Source organism: Piliocolobus tephrosceles, chromosome 9 (assembly GCF_002776525.5).
Source record: "Piliocolobus tephrosceles isolate RC106 chromosome 9, ASM277652v3, whole genome shotgun sequence".
NCBI lineage: Eukaryota > Metazoa > Chordata > Mammalia > Primates > Cercopithecidae > Piliocolobus > Piliocolobus tephrosceles.
Genome location: NC_045442.1, coordinates 115,821,701 through 115,827,308, shown reverse-complemented (window position 1 = coordinate 115,827,308; position 5,608 = coordinate 115,821,701). Strand labels below are relative to the sequence as shown.

Here is a 5,608-nt window from a genome sequence, read left to right as displayed (position 1 = left end):
TTTTTTTTTTTTTTTTTTTTTTGAGACAGAGTTTTGCTCTTGTTGCCCAGGCTGGAGTGAAATGGTGTGATCTCGGCTCACTGCAACCTCTGCCTTCCGGGTTCAAGCAATTCTCCTGCCTCAGCCTCCTGAGTAGCTGGAATTATAGGCACCTGCCATCATGCCTGGCTAATTTTTGTATTTTTAGTAGAGATGGGGTTTCACCATGTTGGCCAGGCTGGTCTCAAACTCCTGATCTCAGGTGATCCACCTACCTCAGCCTCCCAAAGTGTTGGGATTACAGGCATGAGCCACCATGCCCAGCCTCAAATCAGATTTTCTAATCAGATTCCAGCATGGAAATAAATGAACAATCATAATTTCACACAGAAAATCATAATCCATTTTCTGTGTGCCATGTACAGAATGATACTTCTCTAACTGTACTCCCTCATGGGTTTAAATTTATATTGTGGTCCATGTGTATTCATTTTTCATATCTCAAGCACTCAACATTGGCCTGTTAGTACTCAATAAAAATCAAAGTACTGGATATTATGTGAAGTAGTTGACTGAGACATTTCACTTTAATGAAATTGATATAACACAGAATCATCCAAGGAACATATTACCATGAGAACCTTTTTTGAGAACTTTTTTCAAGATCCTCAGAATTCTCTGCAAAGGGGTTAGTAATATATTGTCCGATAAACTGCAGTGAGGTTCATTTCCTACAGGATGCTCCCAAAGGCAGGTGGGTGGACTGTCCTTGGGCTACTAGAGTTGGGTGCTGAGGTGCTGATGTTGTTTGGCTGTGTCCCCACCCAAATCTCACCTTTAATTGTAGCTCCCATAACTCCCACGTGTTGTGGGAGGGACCTGGTGGGGGATAATTGGATCATGGGGACGGTTTCCCACATACTGTTCTCACGGTAGTGAAAAAGTCTCACGAGATCTGATTGTTTTACAAGGGGTTCCTTCTTTCACTTGGTTCTCATTCTCTGCTTGCCTGCCACCATGTAAGATTGCCTTCTGCCTTCCACCATGATTGTGAGGACTCCCCAACCTTGTGGAACTGTGAGCCCATTAAGCCTCTTTTTCTTTATAAATGACCCAGTCTCGGGTATGTCTTTATCAGCAGCTTGAAAATGGACTAACACAGGTGCCCCCAGCAAGAACAGGAATTCTCAAAACTCTGTGGTTTGTGGCCCTTTCAAGGACTCTCATGTTGACCTGTGCTCCACGGCTGACGTGCTGTGTACCTCTAACCCTGCCTTTCAGAGGGAAGAGGGGTGTCAAGGTCAGGAGTTGTAGACTCACTGCAGATGGGGATCCCAGTTAGCCAGCTCTGCTAGAGGATTCTGGAGAAGACGATGCTTGGAATGAGCCATGAAGGTGTGAATGGGAGGTCACCTAGCAGAATGGGAGACCTGGCCCATGATTCTGTTGTACTAGACTGGGGCATGCTCGAGAAAGGGAAGGGCAGGGTATATGAGGGTGAAATGGACAGATGGAAGTAGGATAGCAATGAGAGAAAGTCTATAGGAAGAGTCTTCCTGTGCATGCTAAGGAGTTTAGATTTTATTCAGAAGGTACTGGGGAGCCTGTCATGCTTTCATATCCAGGGGGTATTGATCAAGTCTGTATTTTAGAGGGATGGGTAACATGAGGAAAGAGAAGAGAGAGGGAAGAGCGGGGGGCAGAAGGGTGATAGGGGCCCATTGCAAGAGCCCCCGGTGAGTGAGTCTGAAGCCCTGAACTGAAGCAGTGGAAATGGAGAGAGGAAGACACATTTTGGAGAAGTTTAGAAAATAGAATAAAGACATGATGACTACACAGAGGTTGCATGGAGAATGCTCTTTGGAGAAGAACGGGATGGATGGGTGCTGGTAACACTGAGACTGGGGATTCTAGAGAGGAGATACATTTGAGAAGTCATGGAAACAACGGTTTTGGGTATGTGAGGATGGGGGTGGCTCTTAGACACCCAGATCAGGCCTTTAAGGCTTGAATGCAGTAAGGGAGGTCTGAGACGACAGAAGACACTTAGGAAGGACTGGAAATATGATCATCCAAAAAAATTAAATGGATGGGAGAGAAGAGAAGGGGGCTGGGATGGAATCCTGGGGCACAGGGGCATTAAAAGGAAGGGCAGAGAGAAATCTTAGAAGAGACTTTCTAAGAAGGAGCCATCCAAATGGCAGAAAGAGAACCAGGAGGGGACGTTCTGGGGGGAATTCAAGAGATGTGATAGTTTCAGGAAGTGGCCAATAGTATCAAATGCTGGAGATGCATTAAGAAAGGCAAGGTGGCTGGAAGCTGGGCAATGAAAGGGAAGACAGGAAAGTTTGGAGAGGAGGAGATGGAGGTGATAGCTACAGAAGCAGCAGGGACCCATGATGAGAAAGGGAAGGGTATTCTGGGGGTGGAGGAGAAATTCTTTTTCAGTGTTGTAGATACAAATTTTTCCTATGCAAATTGGAAATTATGATCCCAACACAGGATGTTGGCATTTTGCACTTTCAAATTCCTCATCAGAAATGTGATTCAATAAGTTGTTTTTAACTAAACAAAAAACGTAGGAGGTCTCATTTCGCTTTTGATTTTAGAGTAAACTTTGCATAATCACTTTCTATCCAGAGTTGTTTTGACTCCAGGACATGGGGAGGCATAGGGTTTGCAATTTTTGAACCAACAAGAGAAAGAGAGTAATATATGTGTTAACAAAACCAGATATGGAAATCAAGAACTGCCTTGGCCTTCATCTGAGAGTTTCTATGATATTCGGGAATTTAAAATTATCTTACATCAACAATATTTAAAGAGAAACAATAGAAGGAAAAAAATGGGCCCTGCAACACAAATACATACAATTTTCAAAAACTATTTATTTATTGATCTCTACTGTCTCAGTGTACTCATGAGACATACCCTGAAGTGGAAATTTAAAAACATACTTGAACTTTGATTTTTCTTTTCTTTTTCTTTTTTTTTTTTTGAGATGAAGTCTCACTCTGTCACCCAGGCTAGAGTGCAGTGGCGTGATCTCGGCTCACTGCAAGCTCTGCCTCCTGGGTTCACAACATTCTCCTGGGTTCACACCATTCTCCTGCCCCAGTCTCCCAAGTAGCTGGGACTACAGGCACCTGCCACCACGCCTGGCTACATTTTTGTATTTTTAGTAGAGGCGGGGTTTCACCGTGTTAGCCAGGATGGTCTCCTTACCTTGTGATCTGCCCGCCTCAGCCTCCCAAAGTTCTGGGATTACAGGCATGAGCCACTGTGCCCGGTCAAACTTAGATTTTTCAAATCATTAATACTGCATAGGTTTGGACATTGGTTTTTCAGAAGGATTTTCCGATTGGTAGTGCATATTAGAATTCTGTAGATGTCTCTTTTTTATTGTACTTTAAGTTCTGGGATACATGTACAGAATGTGCAGGTTTGTTACATAGGTATACACGTGCCATGGTGGTTTGTTGCACCCATTAACCCGTCATCTACATTAGGTATTTCTCCTAATGCCATCCCTCCCCTATCCCCTCACCCTCTGACAGGCCCTGGTGGGTGATGTTCCCCTCCCTGTGTCCATGTGTTCTCATCGTTCAATTCCCACTTACGAGTGAGAACATGTGGTGTTCCATTTTCTATTTCCTGTGTTACTTTGCTGAGAATGATATCAATTGTTTTCTGTTCTATTGTACACCATGGAAGCTTTTTAAAAATGATAATATGCAAAGCTTTATTAATTTATCCTAAAAGGAATAGTATATGGATTCCCTACTGTTATGTTTCTTAAACATTACAGTGTCATAAACATTTACTTGAGGCTGGGTGCGGTGGCTAACACCTATAACCCCAGCACTTTGAGAGGCCAAGACGAGACATTCACTTGAGGTCAGGAGTTTGAGACCAGCCTGGCCAATGTGGTGAAACCCCATCTCTTCAAAAAAACACAAAAATTAGCTGGGCATGTTGGTGGGCACCTGTACTCCCGGCTACTCAGGACAGAGGTGGGAGGATCACTTGAATCTGGGAGGCTGAGGTTGCAGTGAGCTGAGATTGCGTCACTGCACTCCAGCGGTGACAGAGCGAGACTCTATCTCAAGAAAAAAAAAATTATTTGAATTACAATCTTCCAATTGCCATAGTTTTTTTTTTTTGTCATGTAACTTCAGGTACTTCTATCATGATAAATGCTTCGTTTGACTTAAGTTTAACTGATGATTTAAGTGAGATTTGCTCGTTACATTTTTCTGTCCATTTCCATAGTTCAAACATTTTCTACTGTCAAGATGAAATAAATGAATGTCAAAGAGTGTTTAAGACACACATTTTAAAGCCATTTTAACCATTTTCAAGTGCGCAGTTCAGTGGCATTAAGTATATTCACAATGTTGAACCACCATCACCTCCATCCAACTCCAAAGCTTTTTCATCATCCCAGACTAAAACTCCTGAAAACTTTTGCATTAATGAGACACAGAACTAGGATTTGTTTACATGTCTTTTATCCTAATATCCTCTTTGAGGGCTCTTTACTATAACTAAAAGAAGTTATCCGGCTGGGCATGGTGGTTCACACCTGTAATCCCAGCACTTTGGGAGGCCGAGGCAGATGGATCAGCTGAGGTCAGGAGTTCGAGACCAGCCTGGCCAACACGGTGAAACCCTGTCCCTACAAAAAATTAGCCAGGTGTGGTAGTGGGCACCTGTAATCCCAGCTACTCAGGAAGCTGAGGCAGGAGAATCACTTGAACCCAGGAGGCGGAGGCTGCAGTGAGCCGAGATGGCGCCACTGCACTCTGGCCTGGGCAACGAGAGTGAAACTCTAGCTCAAAAACAAAAACAAAAAACAACAACAACAAAAATTATTCATGTGATGGGTAACACATTTGGGATTTTCAGGAGTATGATTAATTTAATATGGCATTATCCTACTTTACTGACTGACATAAATGATTATCAGAGTTTTAAAATATTTTGCTATGCTTTTGTTTTTAAAAAATAGTTAATTCAAGGTAAATACAGGAGTGTAGGAATGGAAAGGAAGTTAATTTAGGACTTCCCTAGCTCTCAACTTGCCACCCATTTGTTTTCCTTAAAAACTCATGAGCCTTCTCTGCATCATCTGATAACTCTGACTGGGACCCCCTGATGAATTGCCCTGAGTTCAGAACTGAAGAAGAGGCAGAGCCTGTGGGGAGGAGGGGCTGTTCATCTGGCTCCTTGTACCCTAAGTCTATGGATTACAAAAAATAATGCACTATTCTTTTGGGCTAGTGCCTCTCTGGCATGAAGCCATGGACTCATGGCTGCCTCGGGGCTGCCCAGATCCACCCCTTGCATCATCCTTCCTGAGTTTTGTCTCCTGTATTGGAACCTCTGCATCTGTCCTTCCCACCGTGTGTACACCCACACACTTGCACATATGTACACACACACAGGTCCCACAGATGCCACTAAATTGGCTGAGATAGTAGAAGACTATTTATCCCCAGTGCATTTTCCACTTTAGTTGAAGGGGCAACTGATTGTTAACATTCACTCATACTGTCATTACATTTTATCTTTTGCAAATCCCTTCCTTCCTTCCTTCCTTCCTTCCTTCCTTCCTTCCTTCCTTCCT

At 43.3% G+C, this 5,608-nt stretch overlaps 1 protein-coding gene across 2 annotated transcripts in view; it reads right to left on the bottom strand.

The window, feature by feature from the left end:
• The window catches only part of ITGA8 (integrin subunit alpha 8), a 203,687-nt gene that overhangs the window by 31,746 nt on the left and 166,333 nt on the right, over window positions 1-5,608 (bottom strand). The window lies entirely within an intron of this gene.